The sequence below is a fragment of the Symphalangus syndactylus genome, chromosome 17, assembly GCF_028878055.3.
Source record: "Symphalangus syndactylus isolate Jambi chromosome 17, NHGRI_mSymSyn1-v2.1_pri, whole genome shotgun sequence".
NCBI classification, from domain to species: Eukaryota; Metazoa; Chordata; class Mammalia; order Primates; family Hylobatidae; genus Symphalangus; species Symphalangus syndactylus.
In genome coordinates, this window is record NC_072439.2 from 99,378,068 (window position 1) to 99,395,477 (window position 17,410).

Sequence of the window (17,410 nt, forward strand, 5' to 3'; positions counted from 1 at the left end):
GACCTCTTGCGTCAGCTGTTGCACTGCAGCATGCAAGCATTTACAATTCCTGCTGCAGCTCCATTCCTGGCTTACATTGATCACAGTTCATAGAATGTTAGTTTCTTAGGGGCTGAGACCGTGTCTTATCATTTGTTTTCCCCTTCCCCAGTATAGTGACTTTCACAGAGTAGAAATTAAAAATATATATTATCTGCCTAACATTTATGTCTTCCTAAACAACAATACTCGTCTGGAGAAAGACTAGGGATCATACGTAACTGTAAAACATAATGGAGCTATTTGGGAGATAGTAAAGCACTGCAATCGTGTCTTTATTTCCTGTTTGTTTGGCATCTCCCATACCAAAAGACTGGGGGCCCCACCTCATGATTTCTTCCATAGTTTAGAGAAGATCCCTGTTTTTCTTGTGGTGGCCAGGCCATGAGGGTCACTGCACTATGGACGATGGAAGACATAACACAAAACAAAGAGGTGACAGCCTCCCCTTCTTGCTCCAGTGGGCACTGCGAGAAGGAAAAGAGATAGAAATAGGCGAAGGAAACAGACCTGAGATTTTTGGCCCCCCAGCCCCACCCCCAAGCTTGAAATCCAAGACTGTGGATTAGGATTAGGGGTTGTTAGATAGTCTTGGGGGAAAGCCAAAAACAAAGACTGTTTTGTTTTTTTGTTTTTTTGTTTTTTTTTTAACATGCCTTCCATTCCATGGTGGCATTTGTGAGATCAGCTTGCAGGGCCCCACCACTAAGAGGGGGTAGCCATATTAAGAGTGAAAAATGGTCATATACGGTGGTGAGGTGGGGAGAGGCCTTTGTCAATGCTTCTGCAAGGGAGCATAGATTCTCTATGGAAGAGCCCAGAGGTTCCTATGTACCCCTTGGGACATACAGATGGTCACTCAGGCAAAAGCCAATGGGCCTCACATGGGGGATCCATGATGAGGAATAGGGTGGTCTTAGGCTGGAGGAGTAGGTAGCTGAGACTCAGAAGGTGTTGAGTCAGCAAGGGGGTGAGATAGGCGCTGACTGAACCACAAGGTCCACTGTGGAAATCATAAGCCGATCAAATACCTGGCCAGCAACAGGAACCCACAAAGACCCAGAGGCCGGCACAGGACAAGCAAGAACTCCAAGGCTACTCCCCATTGACCCTGCTGCCATCTTGGGGCAGAACAGGGGGACGGGAGAGAAATCAACACTTCTGAGCATTTGCCCGAGTGAGCCTCTCAAAACTGAAGTCGAATGAGTTACTGCTGATTGTCAAGTGCTCATCATCTTTACTCGCACTGTACAACAGGGAGAGGACTTGTGAGAAAGATTAGGCCAGTCACAGAACAACCTCCACGTACTCTTTTCACCTCTGAGTAGTTGTACATAAATTTCCCACTGCATTACATATCTTTATCAAGTATTTGGTCTTTCTTTATCTAAGACTTCCTTAAAATATGGTCTAGTGTTATGACTACTAGTGACACCAAATAATTGGGGTGTCTTCAGAACTCTCAAAAATTGATATCTAGGCTGGGTGCAGTGGCTCACACCTGTAATTCCAGCACCGTGGGAGGCTGAGGTGGGCAGATCACTTGAAGTCAGGAGTTCGAGACCAGCCTGCCCAACATAGTGAAACTCCGTCTCTACTAAAAATACAAAAAGTAGCCAGGCATGGTGGCCAGCTGTAATCCCAGCTACTCGGGAGGCTGAGACAAGAGAATCGCTTGAACCCGGGAGGTAGAGGTTGCAGCGAGCCGAGATCACACCACTGTACTCCAGCCTGGGCGACAGAGCAAGACTCTGTCTCAAAAAACAAACAAACCAACCAAAAAGATATCTAGCAAATGGATGTGGTTCCAAGATAACATCAAGTTTGAAAGAGTACTTCAGCCTTTGACATCATAAGAAGACAGGACATGACTCTGCTTGACTTAGGCAAAGCCATGGTGGGGGTCCCCATGTGTAATGCACTAAGTCCCCTCAGGGCTGTCTTCCACCCTCTTACTCTCCCCTGTGAATTGCAGCAAGATGGGTTCTAGAGAGAAAAGGAGGGCAAGGTGGCCTGGAAAGACAGGGAGCTCAGACAGAAGGGCAAGCTGATAAATATACCTATTTATCACTGCACAATCCTTGGTCTTTCTTGTCCTATTGATTTTCATGCTTTGCTGTGTATGCTGCTGTGTCAGAAGGAATGAGTGTACTTGTGAACAACCTTGCAATGGAGTGATCACAGCTTCAGCAAAAGGCTTCAGGCAAAACCTCCCCTAACCCTAACTCGGCCTCTAGTCCCATTTTTCCACCACTGTGTTTGTTAGAAGGGGATGGGCCCTGTCTCCAGATCTTCAGTCCTCATTATCTGGAAGGCCAGGTCTTTGTGCTTACCCATCTTGGAATCCTTGAGCTATTTCCCCTTATGTTTGGTGAGTAAGTGAATGCATGAAAGGATGCATGCCAGCCTGGGCAACATGAGGAAACCCCATCTCTACCAAAAACACACAATAGCCTGGCATGGTGGCACACTCCTGCGGTTGCAGCTACTTAGGAGGCTGAGGTGGAAGGATAGCTTGAGCCCGGGAGGCGCAGGTTGCAGTGAGCTGAGATCACACCACTGTGCTCCAGCCTAGGTGACAAAGTGAGACCCTGTCTGAAAGAAAGGAAGAAGGAAGGAAGGAAAAGAAAGAAAAAGAAAAAAGAAAGCATGCGTGAGTGAGTCTAGGCGGAGGTGGTGGTAGCCTATAGTTCTTAGAAAAAAAGAAATCCTTGTGGGCTTGATTTGATGGGGGAAAGGATGAGAGGCATAGCAATCTGCCATAGAAGAGATCTGTTGCTTCCTGTCTTCTCCTAGCCTAAGAAACAGATCTGGGGAAGACCTAGAGGACTCTGGAGTAGGCTGTGATCCTGTATGACCATGAGAGCTCCAGGGTAGCCCAGAATTACTCCTGATCAAGAGAAGCCCCAAGAATTTGAGGTGGTTTCAGGGCAAATCAAGTTACTTCAAAGCATTTGGCTTCCACTTACTTGATAAAAACCTCAGAGGATTGTGTGACTGAGAGGAGGGTCAGGAGAGGTCAGGAGAGGAGGGGAGACCCTGCATACCGAGAACAGTCATTTCCGTGAAGGAAGCTAGCAGGGTATGAATATTTCTTAGGAGAAAAGGTATCTGAGAATGAACAGAGGAGAGAGGTGAGAGGTGGAGAAGGCTGGGAGCTAGAGAGGCAAGAGGGGCTGGTGGAGGGTTGGGATCAAAAAGGGGCATAGTTAAAGTGGGGAGGGAGAAGGCAGATGGCAAAGGAATACCGAAGCCTTTGCGAAAACACAGATGTGAAGAACCAAAAGATGGCCAGGTGCGGTGGCTCATGCCTATAATCCCAGCACTGTGGGAGGTCGAGGTGGAAGGGTGACGTGCCCAGGAGTACAAAACCAGCCTGGGCAACATAGTGAGACCCCCATCTCTACAAAAAAATTTAAAAATTAGCCAGCTGTGGTGGCGCATGCCTGTAGAACCAGCTACTTGGGAGTCTGAGGTGGGAGAATTGCTTGACCAGGGAGGTCAAGCCGCAATGAGCTGTAATTGCCCCACTGCACTCCAGCCTGGGTGACATAGAAAAATTCTGTCTAAAAAAATAAATAAATAAAAAATAAAGCAAACAAACAAACTCAGAAGGCCTTAAACCTCCAACACTACTCCCTACCTCACTCCACCTGTCTTTTAACAAGAAAATGGAGGCTTTGAGAGTTTCAACCAGTAGTTCAGCATCACACAAGCCACGGAGACAGGTCGGGGTCCAGGCCAGGACCATTGGCTCCTGGTGCAGAGCTCCTTGAGTCTTGTGCAGCACCTCTAGGCCCCCCAAAAAGAGACGGTTTGACTGAGAAAGTTGAGGAAGTGGCCCGAGCGAAGAAGATGGACCAGGAGGATGAAGATGTCAGGAAACCCATACAACTTTGCCCACTAGGAATAGACGGCATTCAGTCAATAGTGGTTAGTCCTATTAAAGCTCCTATTTGCGAGGAACTGGCAAACGATGAAGCTCTTCTTGACTAGGAGACAATTACTGATGAAAAAATTTAATAGAGGTCTATGCCTTTCCCCATGTATGAGCTCACAGCAGCCGTGACAATCAAGAGTAGCTCTTCTGAAGCGCCAGCAGAACTCCCTGAGCCTTCTCCTCACCCCCCACTGACAAAAAGAGACCCAAGACTCCTCAACAGGACTCCAAGGGCAGGGTGAATGTGTGGTTAACAAAGGAAGGATTCCTTATGGGTTCAGACTGTACTGTTTCTGAGGCGGGAAACGTGTTTGCCTTTGGAACACGTGCTTTCTTTATTCAATCAAATGAAGAAAGCAGCCTGAGACTGATAGGAAAATTCACAGAAGAGGCTATTATTGTCTGAGACCAGAGGTCTAGAAGCCTCTTCCCTGGGGCCCCAGGAGACAAAAGGTGGAACCAACATTAACGCTCATTTCTATGCCACCTGGGTGTTACTGGAGCCTTCGTGACTCAAGAAAAATCTAAGAAGAGAGAGACAGAGAGAGAGAGAGAGAGCTCTTTATGCGTTTTCAGACTCAAAAGTTAGAGACTGCACTGACCAACCTGAGAGCAGGTGAGTCCGGTTAGGAGGGAGCGGAGTTGCTTTTGGAGGGTGCTCATTGTCGTGTTGTTCCTCGTGGCGGGGAAACTGAAAGTCACCCAGAGTGTGTCACGGGGAGAGTGAAGAGGCAAAGCCGGATAGAACAACACATGGCAATGTGGATGGATCATAAAGACAGAGTGCTGGGTGGAAGGAGGGAGGGAAAGAATGCACTACGTGAGACAACACCATTTAGGTACAACAAAAACATATGAAAATACCACCATATGGTTTGCAAGAAATATACAAAAGGATACACACTAAATCCATAATTGCCTATGGGGGGAAGGAGAATGGGAGGGGTGCATGGAAGAATAAACATAAATAATGAACACAAGGCAGGCCCTGCACAGACCAAAGAGGACAGCATGGCTTTGTACTTGAGGTCCAAACGTGTAGGAGTGGAGGGGAATCCAAGCAGGCCCTCCTTCTAAAGATCGAAGTCTGTCCTTGTGAGATTCAGGAAAAACTCTAAGGAGACATGTGCTCTAGGTTCTTTTGCTACTCTCGGAAATCGCCCTGATCCTTCAGGAAAGAAATCTACATGTGCCTGATGTGTAAGCTTATGGGGCCTGAAGAGTCAGTGGGTCTGGAGGAGAGGGCTCACTTCTACCCAGTGGCCACTAAGATGTCATCCTATCTGGAGGCCTTTGGCTCAGAATTCCAGGTGTTGTGGGGGGTACGGGAAGGTGGCCTACACTGAGATAGCCACAGTAGAAGGATGTGCCACTATCTACAAAAGAGGACACCTGGCCAAGACACTGATGGAACTTTCTGATATCTCAGAAACAATTGTTATCTTCAAGAAGCAGGCAGTGGCCCCCGGCAAGCTCTTGTGGTGTGTATTATCAATGTGCAGGTAAGCCAACTGAGGCTTAGAAAGGTTAGGCAGTTTGCCCAATGTCATACAAGGGCTGGGACAGAATGTAAACTAGGTGTGTTTGGCTCTAAAACCTGAGCTCTTTTTTGTTTGTTTGTTGTTTTTGCTTTTGTTTTTCTAAGATGGAGTCTCGCCCTGTCGCCCAGGCTGGAGTGCAGTGGTGTGATCTCGGCTCACTGCAACCTTTGCCCCCGGGTTCAAGGGATTCTCCTGCCTCAGCCTCCTGAGTAGCTGGGATCACAGGCATGAGCCACCACACCCAGCTAAATTTTTTTGTATTTAGTAGAGATGGGGTTTTACCATGTTGGTCAGGCTGATCTCAATCTCCTGACCTCAGGTGATCCACCCACCTCGGCCTCCCAAAGTGCTGAGATTACAGTCATGAGCCACCACAACCAGCCAAACCGAGCTCTTAACTGCCATTTTATAACGGGTCCAGAATGTCTTGGTGCCATACACGCACGTGCACACTGTCACATGCACACTTACCAGGGTATGTTGCAAAAGGTACATGTCATGAAATGAATTCATACTCTTGGACCTTCCATCCTGCTCTTGAGGCACTGTAGAAGGGGATTCTCACGGGCAGACAAGGGCAGCTGGGATGGCCTCAGAGTTCCCTATGCAAAACCAACTAAAAGTGACAAGAAGGAGACAGATTGGGGGGAGAAGCATGGTAGAGAAAAAGGGAGGAGTTTCTCAGTGTGTGATGTGGCTTCAGAAATAGCAACTGAAGACGAACTTGGAAAAAAGCTTTGAAGCAGACATGTCCTTGAGTGCAGTTCCATCCGAGGCTGGAAGAGATGGAAAAAATGAAGGTCATCTGAAGAGTTCTGATGAACTCACTCTTACCTCTCATGCACCTCTCATGGCAAATCATGACGGTAGAAGAAGTGGTAAGACTTCAGAGTCTGAAGGGACACCCAGAGGTTGTCTCAGCCGATGCCTTGGAGGGCAGTGGAGAGGACAGTGACTTGTTCCAGGCCACACAAAGACAAGAACGGAGGCCTCTGGCTCCTAAGCCAGTGCTGGCCCACCTGTGCCACACTGCTGTCCTCCTAAGTCAACTCGGATGGACAACACCCTCTGCCTGCCCAGCAGTCCCTCTTCCTTCTTCTGCTCCTTCTCCTTCCAGCATTTTATTCTTTCCAGGAGACGTTTCTTCTCAGGAGTAGGATAAGAGGCAGGGAGGCCAAATGCTGTCTCTCGGGACTAGAGGGCAAGTGCTCAGGGGAGAAGTTCTGGACAGATGGGCAATTTGGCCATGGTTGAACTCTCATGACTTGCCTTCTTTTCCAGCCTCTTCCTTATGTATCCCTGTCCAACTGCTAAGCCCTCCCATTCTTTCATTTTAAACCTGAGGTGGGGAGCTGTGGCCTTAATTTTGAAAATTTGGTTGAGTTTCTTCTTCAGGGTGAGACCTGGACCCTGATGCAGCCACAGCGGGGCCTCCTCAGCAGGAGAACCAGAGTCTGTCTCAACAGATTTTCTTTCTTCCCTCTGAAGCAAGAGCCACTCCCAGAACACCAAAGACACAGAGACTCCTGTCTCCTTGGGGGATTCGATTACTAACATTAGCTGATATCCTCTTCGGTAGCAGCGTCTCTGCCTCACTGCTTCTGAAGAAGAGGGACTTGGAATTTAAATTCTTATCCAGGCTGGGTAGGAGACATTCCCCCACAGGCACACGGAGAGGGGAGGATAACTGGCCACCTACACAGTTCCAGAGGCTCTGAGCCCCCGAACACAGCCACCGTTCATTAGCAGATCCCTGAAGTTCACCACCCAAGTTTTTGCAGGTTATTGGACCGTTAAAATTCAAATATTCCTGGAAGGGATGATAGTGATGACCAGCCACTTGCAACTTGGTATAATTTATGTTTGGATCACACTCCAGAAGCATTTTTTAGAGGGGCGGGGGCTGGGGGGAGAAAATCATCAGATGACTGACAAGGGAAGGAAGTGAAGCAAGAGCAAGGTCCATAGATTAGAAGGGGAGAGCCCGAGAAGAGGCTGGGGGCTCAGAGGGTGAGCTCAGCCGGCCTTGCCAGCTGGCCTAGAGCAGTGGGTCTCAGTGTGGCTCCAGGACCAGCAGCACCAGCATGGCCTGGGATCCTGTTAGACACGCAGACTCTGGAGCCCCCCTCCAGATCTACTGAATCAGCAACTGGGGGTGGGGCTGAACAGTCTCTCCATTTTAACAAGCCCTGCAGGTGATTGATGCATAGTCAGGTGTAAGAACCACTGGCTTCCAGCCCATTCTGTGTGCAATACATCACCAACCTTCCAGCTCCCCACCCCCCACCACTCATCAAGATTCCCTTCTCTGACTTGCCTTATGACGACTCCTTGGCTTTGCTAGAGGAGGGCACGAGAAACCACCATGGGCGTGGATAGGAGAGTGCCAAAGTAAGGCTCTTTAGCCATGAAAGCTCTATAGCATAGGAGGTGGGCTGGTGACAGAGAACATGGCTGCCTTTGGCTATAAAGGCAAAGGGTTTGGGGCGGAGCTAGGGGAATAGCTGATGAGGTGAAATTGCAAGTGAAAACTTCTGAAGGAAGCCCCCCAGAGCAGCCCCCAGGGCCTCCGAGACACTCGGGCAGGGATTGTACTACGTGAGCAGGTAGAAAAACAGAGGCAGAAGCCTGCCGAAGAAGGCCGAAGGACTGACTGGGGCCCCAGAGGGTGTGGGTTCTGAGCTGGGAGGTACCATGGGGTGGGCGAGCTCACCTCCTCCCTCCCCCAGCATTTCCTCCCTCTGAGTGCTCAAGATGCATTTCTTAAGCCAATTCATTTCCTGGTTAATCCCCACCCCCATCCCCAACTCCCCCCCCCCCCACCCCCGGGCTTGGCCCAGGTAACCCTTGTGGCCAAGACAAGAAGGAGATCCAGGGACTCTGATGGTGAAGCCTGAACAAGTCCTCTGCAAGCTGGACATTTCCTTACCTGGCTCTATTTTTCTTTACAGCACTTGTCAGCATCTGAAATACCATATGTTTTTTCTCTTTCCTTCCACTAGAATGTGAGCTCCATGAGGGCACTGTATTAGTTCATTCTCACACTGCTGTAAAAGAAATACCTGAGGCTGGGTAATTTATAAAGAAAAGAGATTGGCTCACACCTGTAATCCCAGCACTTTGGGAGGCTGAAGTGGGCAGATCACTTGAGGTCAGGAGTTGGAGACCAGCCTGGTCAACATGGAGAAACCCCGTCTCTACTAAAAATACAAAAATTAGCTAGGTATGGTGGCGCATGCCTGTGGTCCCAGCTACTCAGGAGGCTGAGGGCGGAGAATCACTTGAACCCGGGAGACGGAGGTTGCAGTGAGCTGAGATTGTGTTACTGCACTCCAACCTGGGTGACTCCATCTCAAAAAGAAAAAGAGAAGAGAAGAGAAGAGAAGAGAAGAGAAGAGAAGAGAAGAGAAGAGAAGAGAAGAGAAGAGAAGAGAAGAGAAGAGAAGAGGAGGGGAGGGGAGGGGAGGGGAGGGGAGGGGAGGGGAGGGGAGGGGAGGGGAAGGGAGGAGAGGAGAAGAGAAGAGAGGTTTAATTGGCTCGTGGTCCTATAGACTGCACAGGGAGCATAGTGCTGGCATCAGCGTCTGGTGAGGGCCTCAGGAAGCTTTCAACTGCAGTGGAAGGTGGAGGGGGAGCCGAGTGTCACATGGTGAAAGTATCACATGTGACACATGTCACATCACTATCACATGTGACAGCCGAGTGTCAGATGGTGAAGCGAGAGAGGGGGGGGCAGGTGCCACACGTTTTTAGACAACCAGATCTCATGAGAACGCACTCAGTGCCTCTAGGACAGCACCCAGCCATTCATGAGGGTCCACCCACGAGACCCAAACACCTCCCACCAGGCCCCGCCTCCAACATCCGGATTACATTTCAACATGAGATTTGGAGGGGACAGTCATACAAACTATATCAGGCATTATCGACTACTCTATCTGCATTGTTTACCAACCAGTCCCCAATGGCCTAGGACAGTGCTGGCACATAGTAAGCACTCAATAAGTATAAATTTTTAAAAAATGAATGAATCTTAAAGTCATTCCAACCTTAAACTTTGCTCCTTGTCTATCAACATTTGTGTTAATATAAAAATGATTTTTCTCCAAATGGTGGAGTAAAAATCAATGTCTCGCGTCTTCCACAAAGCTGGGGTTTCAAATGCCTGCATACATCACAGCTCCAGGCACCATCACAGAGCAAAGCTTCCCTAGGATCAGGCAGCAAGGATGAAAGAGGATGGGGCTGTGAGGGTCAGGGCCCCTTTGTGGAGGGAGAATCAGTTTACAGAGGCTCATGTCTCCACTCAGCCAGATTGGTGTTTCTGGGAGGTAGGAGAATAGAAAAGTCATAATCAAGTTTTAAGACGATGTCAACAAACTTGTCTACCCAGTGCCTGGCCCAATAAGGTTATCAAAATCTCCATTTCAATCTGAACTCCAGTGAAATTTTGATGAACAAGATATTCAGGGAACATTCCTTGCAAGACGAGGCTCTCCTTGACCTCAGGAACAGAGCCTTAGTCCCTTTGTTCTCCTAGTACTGGGCACAGGATGTGCCCAGAAAGCCCTAAATGAGTGCCTGATGAATGAAAAATATTCATTTCAATTCTTTTTTTTCTGATATGAAATTATATTTCAGGCCTTGTCTCTAAAAGTCATTCTAAGATGTATTCAGTAACATTTTTGCATTAGCAAGTGAAGAGTACTGACTTCCTTGCATCTTCCCATGAGCATAAAACGTCACGGAAATGGCCATTTGCAAGCACCCTGACTCTCCCTGATCATGTGTCATTGTGGGAGGCTGTGGGTAGGATGCAAAAGGGGTATGAGATTGAATTTATTTTAATCTCCAGAAATCATGGGCCATTAAAAGTATCTCTTGATACCTTTTTCCACAGCCTAATTTGACACATGGAGAACCCAAGGCTGAGAGAAGGGAAGCGGCTTCCCCAGGGCATTCAGTATGTGAAGGGCGTCATCAGAACTAGAACCCTGGTCTCTTGACTCCCAAGTTCAACACTTTTTCCGTTTTGTAGATTCATCTCTATCTCCTAAGAGTAAAAGGCAGGAGAAATTCAGGTTAATTCCTGTTTAAATTCTATACTAACGTAAAGAGATATCAATTTGTCTATAAGGATATGTTTATTGAGATTCTACTTTATATGGTACTCAGTACTATCTTTGCTACTACAGGGTAATAAGATTAAGCATATACAAAGTTGTTCCTATCCATTGCATAATGCTATCAATAATAATAGTAAGTTTCCATTTTTTAGTCCCTGCTTATTTAAGCATTATACGCTTTATAGGTATTATCACAAGTAATTCTCACAACAGCCTGATAAAATATATTTCTGTATTAAGCCTCTTTGGGTTGCCCATGACAGAAACCCAACTCAAACAAGCTTAAGAAAAAAAGGAATTACTGGTGCACATGAATGAAAATAGTTGTCTAGCTTCTGACTAGGCTGGCTCCACGTGTTCAGGCAATGTCAGAAATCTGTCTCCCTTCATTTCCGCTATGTTAGCTTCACTCTCCAGTATGTTCTATCTGTGTATTGGGAAAGATGACCCCCAGTAGCTCTGGATTTCATTAACGTTACGTCTTATGATTTTTTTTGTTTTTAAACAGTCTCGCTCTGTCGCCCAGGCTACAGTGCAGTGGTGCAATCTCAGCTCACTGCAACCTCTGCCTCCCAGGTTCAAGCAATTCTCCTGCTTCGGCCTCCTGAGTAATTGGGATTATAGGTGCCCACCACCACACCCGGCTAATTTTGGTATTTTTAGTAAAGACAGGGTTTCACCATGTTGGCCAGGCTGGTCTTGAACTCCTGACCTCAGGTGATTTGCCCACCTCAGCCTCCCAAAGTGCTGGGATTACAGGTGTGAGCCACTGCACCCAGCCTTTTTTTTTTTTTTTTTTGATGGAATCTCGCTCTGTCGCCAGGCTGGAGTGGAGTGGTGCGATCTCCACTCACTGCAACCTCCGCCTCCTGGGTTCAAGAGGTTCCCCTGCCTCAGCCTCCCAAGTAGCTGGGACTACAGGCACACACCACCACACCCAGCTAATTTTTTGTGTTTGTTGTTGTTGTTGTTTTTGAGACAGAGTTTCACTCTTCTTGTCCAGGCTGGAGTGCAATGGCGTGATCTTGGCTTACTGCAACCTCTGCCTCCCAGGTTCAAGCGATTCTCCTGCCTCAGCCTCCTGAGTAGCTGGGATTACAGGCACACACCACCATGCCTGGCTAGTTTTGTATTTTTAGTAAAGACAGGGTTTCTCCATGTTGGTCAGGCTGGACTCAAACTCCCAACCTCAGGTTATGCCTGCCTCGACCTCCCAAAGTGTTGGGATTACAGGTGTGAGCCACTGTGCCTGGCAATTTTTTATATTTTAGTAGGACAGGGTTTCACCATGTTGGCCAGGATGGTCTCAATCTCCTGACCTCATGATCCACCCGCCTTGGCCTCCCGAAGTGCTGGGATTACAGGCGTGAGCCACCACTCTCCAGGCTGTGTCTTATGGTTTTAGAAGGAGAGAGCCCTATTTTGACTCAGCTTCCACATTTCCCCTCCTCAAGAATCTTGATTGAGCATCTTTGGGGCTTGTGTGTCTTCATCAATTATTGTGTCTAGGAGAATTGGGATATTTTGACCAGCCACTCTCTAGGGTGGGGGTGGAGAGTTTATCAGTGGACTCAAGGGCAATTCATAATCCCATTCTGCATAGGATGAAATGGAAATAAAGAGAAACCAAGGACTGTACCACAATTGCCTAAAGGCCAGAGGGCCTGTTAAGGGCAAAGCTGGGACATAAACTAGTTGTCTGTCTCCAAAGCCTATTTTAAAAATTTTTCCTGTTGTTGTCATTGAGCAGGGGAGGGACTAATTCACATACCGTAAAATTCACCATTTTAAAGTGTCTAATCCAGTGAAAACCCTGTTTGATCAACAGGCCAAGTGTTTTCAACTTCGGTGTGATCACTGTTCACTTGTGAAGTATGTGGTAAGCAATGTGTTGCTCTTAATAGCTGAATTACCAAAGTTATTAGAAGGATTTACTTCAAAAAATGGAAATCAAAATTAACAAAGGATTACCCTGTTCGTAATGCCATCCCCATTTCCAGGCCGGGCGCGGTGGCTCACACCTGTAATCCCAGCACTTTGGGAGGCTGAGGTGGGTGGATCATCTGAGGTCAGGAGTTCGAGAGCAGCCTGGCCAACATGGTGAAACCCCGTCTCTACTAAAAATACAAAAAATTAGCCAGGCATGGTGGTGGGTGCCTGTAATCCCAGCTACTCGGGAGGCTGAGGCAGGAGAATGGTGTGAACCTGGGAGGCGGAGGTTGAAGTGAGCTGAGATCACGCCATTGCACTCCAGCCTGGGCGACAGAGGGAGACTCCATCTCAAAATAATAATAATAATAAAAAAAACAATGCCATCCCCATTTCCTTGAACTCTGATGTCCAGCACAGCTCCTGCCTAGAAGCGTTGGCACCCATTTGGAGTGGTTCCAAGGAGAAAATGGTGGAGCACGTGACACAGACTGCCATAAAGCTGTCCCCATCACAAGACAGAACAGGTAAGCACCCCAAGAAAGATACAGAGTGTTCCAGGAAAACTATTTGGAAATGGCAAATCAGTTCAGTAACGTTTCAGATTAGAAGAAGAAAATTAAATCAATATACCATTTCTAGATTCCAGTGATGAAGACTAGAAGGAAATGCAATAGAGAGAGCTCATTCCCTGAAGAATCCAAATCATTAAGTATTTTGCAATTAACATAAAAGGACATGAAAAACGTATTCAAAGAAAATTACAAACCTCTAATAGAAAAATAAAAACGAATAAATGGAGCTTCTGCCTGGGAAGATTCTACATGGTAAATGGCACATTCAATCTGCAGTATAAAGGCTCATGCAACCTGACCATGCAATCTGCTGTAGAAGGGGGGAGGTGAAAATCTTGCTTTCCCCTGAGCTGATCACAGCACACTCCAAGAAAGACCCAGACAAACTCAAACAATGTGGGACCAGGGGTGGAGTTGGGGGAGGAGGCTGGCAACAGGCCTGGAAGCCAGTCACACAACACAAGGAATGAGCAGGTTGAATCTGGGCGTTGGAGAACAGGAGGCATTTTTTGCAGGTAAGAGGTTTAGGGGCAGGGTTGAAGGGCTGTGGTATGGAAGAAGTATTAGATTTGCCCCGTGGAGGAACAGTGAGGAAAAACGACAGGAAAAGAGATTTCTGTCTCAAACAAAGTAGCAACTTTTTGGAAGTCAGAAGTGTCATTGATCTAAATTAAATAACACTATGAAGCAGGCAGAGTAGGTGATATTATCGCCCCCAACAAAAAGATGGGGAAAAGGTCCAGCAGGCAGAAATGACTTGTCTGTCATCACCCAGGAGGGGCATATGAGGCTGTGGACAACCCCCGTGCTGTGTCCGGTGCCCCAGGCTGCTTCTGGAGCCAGCACTGAGCTTCCACAGATGTGGCAGAACAGGTGCGAACAGCCGGCAGTGCCCTTCTCCTCTCCCAGCAAGAAAGTCACAAGAAAACGACCAAAGTCAAAGGATGACAAGCAACTCTGAATATTCTGGGGAAAGAAGGATCAGGCAAGGACCAGTGATTCCCTGTGGGAAAGTAATAACTTCTGACCGGAAGCTCCCGCCAGGAGTTTCTGACAGGACAGCGGCGGTTTATGACAGGAAAACAGGGATGTTTGATAGAAAACGTTGGCCTCCAGTGGGAAATGCACGGAGCTCCGACAAGAAAACGAGGATTTCTGAAAGAAACTGAGTTTTCTCAGAACGGTGATTTCTAAAAGGAAAGTAGTGAGTTCTCGGCCGGGCACAGTGGCTCACGCCTGTAATCCCAGCACTTCGGGAGGCTAAAGCGGGTGGATCGCTTGAGGTCAGGAGTTCGAGACCATCCTGGCCAACATGGTGAAACCCAGTCTCTACTAAAAATACAAAAATCAGCCAGGCGTGGTGGCGGGCGCCTGTAATCCCAGCTACTCGGGAGGCTGAGGCGGGAGAATCCCTTGAATCCGGGAGGCGGAGCTTGCAGTGAGCCGAGATCGCGCCATTGCCCTCCAGCCTGGGCCACAGAGTGAGACTCCACCTCAAAAAAAAAAAAAAAAAAAAAGAAAGTAGTGATTTCTGATTTCTGACAAGGAAACAGGTTGCTGATAGGAGAGCGTGAATTTCTGACAGAACGTTAGTGTCCATTATGTAGCAGAGGGGTTACTCCTGACAGGACGTCTTCGACAGGAATGAGGGTTTCCGTTAGGAAGGACAAAAAAACAGCAGCACAGAACAAACTGAAAAACAATAGGGAGGAATCAGACCCCTTCAGGAAATAGCTTCTTGGATGTGGAGGGAGGTCTTCAGGAATCAAAAGCTGGGTTGGGGGAGGCTGAAATTGGGGAAGACCTGGGGTCCAGTATCTCCTTTGGCAGAGCGGGGCTGAGTGGGCTGGAGGGAGAGTATCTAGAAGATTTACGAAATAGGTGTGGGCATAGGTGACTAGGAAACACACTCTCATCAAGAGGCTTGCAGGAAGCGGGAGGGAGGGAGGAGAGGGAAATCGGGTCCTTCTTCAATCCCCTAGACCCAGAGATAACAAAGCCTTGGTTTTTACTCAGCAAATTCAAAGGAAAGCTTTTGCCCTCTGAATGTATTGCCAATTCTTAGCAAAGGGGACAGGGTAATAGAGAAGGGATGTCATGAGGCTGCAGTTCTGAAGTTACCCGGGAACCAGATCGGAGCATTCTTGCAGAGAATGCAGCATTGTGGCAGAGAGGAAAATGAACTGAGGGAAGTGGAAGCATCAGTAAGGAGCCTCTGACAGAAATGGTAGGCTGGCAACATCCTGATCAACAGGGGAAGTGATTCTCCTGTGTCCCCGTGTCCCTGCTCACCAACCAGGATCCCGAGAGCCCCCAGGCCAGGCTGGGTGCCTGGCAGGATTCCTTCCCTGTGGGAGGTGAGGTTTGCCGTGAGCCATCGCCCCACACGGGACATGTCTCAGACGGAAGGAACACGTTTTCTCTAAGACTGAGCTCTCATCGACCCCCGCTCCCAGGCACCTCGTCTACCACGTGACTGGATTCCTGTGGCCACTGAGAGCTAGGAGAATTTTAATTGTGCAGATCCCCAGAACAGCTGCAGCAGCCCGAGCCAGAAGTGCCAGACTCCTACTTCCGACCAGATGCGGGGTTCAGCAGGCTCAGCAGGCCACATAGCCACAGCACAGGCCTCCTGCGGGGGAACCCCACCCCACTGGCCAGCCCCGTCCTCTGCTCTTTTTGGGGGTCCCGACCACTGTCTCCCTCCACACCCAAGAAGGAGGGCCTGGTCTTGTCTTTCCAGCTGCCCCCACCTGTCCTCCCTCTTGGGCTTCCTTTCCATCTGAACTGGATTCAGAGGACAGAGTTCCCCAGCGTTCCCCGTTTTGATGCCCTGTCTGGTCCTCAAGCTGTTTGTCTTGTTTTGTTTTGTTTGAGATGGAGTTTCAGTCTTGTTGTCCAGGCTGGAAGTGCAATGGTACAATCTTGGCTCACCGCAACCTTCACCTCCTGGGTTCAAGCGATTCTCCTGCCTCAGCCTCCTGAGTAGCTGGGATTACAGGCATGCACCACCACACCTGGCTAATTTTTTTTTTTTTTTTTTTTTTTTAGTAGAGACGGGATTTCTCCACGTTGGTCAGGCTGGTCTCGAACTCCCAACCTCCTTGGCCTCCCAAAGTGCTGGCATTACAGGTGTGAGCCACCGCGCCTGGCCCCTCAAGCTGTTTCATCACTGCCAATGCCAACTGGGAAAAAGACACAGTGGTAGAAAGAATTAGAGATGAGAAGCCGACTTGAGAATTCTTTTCAAATTCAAGAGCAGTAGTTTGTCTCAGGAGATGCTGGTCCTGTCTCACTGTGAGAATCCCTATAATAGACCTTCCTGGGCAAAGCCCTTTCCTGGGTTCCTGTCTGAGGAGGGAGGTGAAGCCTCTTGGGTCCTCAAGCAGCGATGCTCACCCTTTCCCTGCCTGGGTCACTGCTCATCCACAGCTTCCCGGGGAGACCAGTGACGGGAACTAGCTGACCGCTCGGAGCCTCCAGGCCAGTCCCTTGCTGTGAAGACTCACAAGGCCTTACTCATTGCGTGACATCCCAAAGCCACAGTGACCTCATCTGCAAAATGGGGATAAAAGTCCTACTTCACATGGTTGTTGGGGTGATTAAAGGAGATAATATAGGCTGGGCGCGGTGGCTCATGCCTGTAATCCCAGCACTTTGGGAGGCCGAGGTGGGCAAATCACCTGAGGTAGAATCCTGAGGTCGGGAGTTTGAGACCAGCCTGACCAACATAGAGAAACCCTGTCTCTACTAAAAATGCAAAATTATCTGGGCGTGGTGGTGCATGCCTGTAATCCCAGCTACTTGGGGGGTTGAGGCAGGAGAATCACTTGAACCCGGGAGGTGGAGGTTGCAGTGAGCCGAGATCATGCCATTGCACTGCAGCCTGGGTGACAAGAGCAAAACTCCATCTCGAAAAAAAAAAAAAAAAAAGAGGAGATAATATATAAAGTACCCGGCATCCAGCAGGTGTGATAAATTGGTCCCCTTATTTCTGCTCATGGGGGAAAGCTTGAGAGCAAGGCTGCGGCGGGTGAGGCTGTTCAGTGTGTGTCTGTCTGTTCAGCAGCTGGGTGGAGGCTGAGATACCACATGCCCTCCACTCACCCTGTCAAGTGCCCAGGGTGGGGCATTCCACACAAAGGCTTTGTCTCTCCTGCACACGGGCACCCTAAGGCCGAGCAGCACTCTCTGCCAGGTGACTGCGCCAGCACCCAGCCCACCTGCTGGAGAAAGCAAGCATGGCACATTGAAGGTAAG

General features: G+C 48.6%; 1 long non-coding RNA gene across 1 annotated transcript; it reads right to left on the minus strand.

The window, feature by feature from the left end:
- Positions 1-297: 297 nt before the first annotated feature.
- On the minus strand, positions 298-17,202 carry LOC134733259 (uncharacterized). The gene is made up of 5 exons (XR_010116765.1): positions 17,106-17,202; positions 16,550-16,705; positions 6,245-6,296; positions 5,992-6,136; positions 298-506 (listed from the first exon to the last, which is right to left on the minus strand). It is a non-coding gene; the product is annotated as an uncharacterized lncRNA (long non-coding RNA).
- Between the last annotated feature and the right edge of the window lie 208 nt (positions 17,203-17,410).